Source organism: Mandrillus leucophaeus, unplaced genomic scaffold (assembly GCF_000951045.1).
Source record: "Mandrillus leucophaeus isolate KB7577 unplaced genomic scaffold, Mleu.le_1.0 Scaffold109, whole genome shotgun sequence".
Taxonomy (NCBI): Eukaryota; Metazoa; Chordata; class Mammalia; order Primates; family Cercopithecidae; genus Mandrillus; species Mandrillus leucophaeus.
Window position 1 is genome coordinate 1099537 of NW_012099098.1, and position 1023 is coordinate 1100559.

The window sequence follows — 1023 nt, forward strand, 5'->3', positions numbered from 1 at the left end:
GAATGGCGTGAACCCGGGAGGCGGAGCTTGCAGTGAGCCGAGATCGCGCCACTGCACTCCAGCCTGGGCGACTAAGCGAGACTCTGTCTCAAAAATAAATAAATAAATAAATAAAAATAAAAAATAAAAATAAATAAAAAACAGAGGCCAAGAAAAAAAAAATAGAGGCCAGGAGGTTGCAGTGAGCCGAGATTGCACCACTGCACTCCAGTCTGGGCAACAGAGCAAGACTCCATCTCAAAAATAAATAAGTAAATAGAGGCCAAGAGCGGTGGCTCATGCCTGTAATCCCAGCACTTTGGGAGGCTGAGGCAGGTGGATCACTTGAGGTCAGGAATTTGAGAGCAGCGTAGCCAACATGGCGAAACCCTGTGTCTACTAAAAATACAAAAATTAGCCGGGTGTGGTGGTGGATGCCTGTAATCCCAGCTATACGGGAGACTGAGGCAGGAGAGTCGCTTGAATCCGAGAGATGGAGGCTGCAGTGAGCCAAGATTGTGCCACTGTACTCCAGCCTGGGCGACAGAGGGATACTTCATCTCTAACCAAATAAATAATAAAAAATAGAGACGGGTTCTTGTTATGTTGGTCAGGTTGGTCTTAACTTCCTGGCCTCAAGCAATCCTTCCTCCGTGGCCTCCCAAAGTGCTAGGATTACAGGTGTGAGCCACCATTCACGGTTCTCTGTGGTCTTGATGGCTTCCAAGACCTGAGTTCAGGACCTGGCCACTGCCCACTGTGCCCTTGGGCAAGCCCCATCCCGACTGGGAAATGGCATCCGTAAACCTCCGATACGCAGAGGGCGTGTTTTTATGAAGCTGGTAGGGTCTGCTGTCTGTTCTCAGAACACATGCTCTGCTGTGTTCCCCACTGGCTCCAAGAGCTCAAGGTCAAGGACTCCAGGAAGTAAGAATGGAAAGAGTCCTGAGAACAGCGAGCTCCCTCCTCCCTGGGGAGAGTGAGCTCATGGGGAGGGTGCTGGTTTGCTTTTGTGTGTCTGTTCATTTTTTTTTTTTTTTTTTT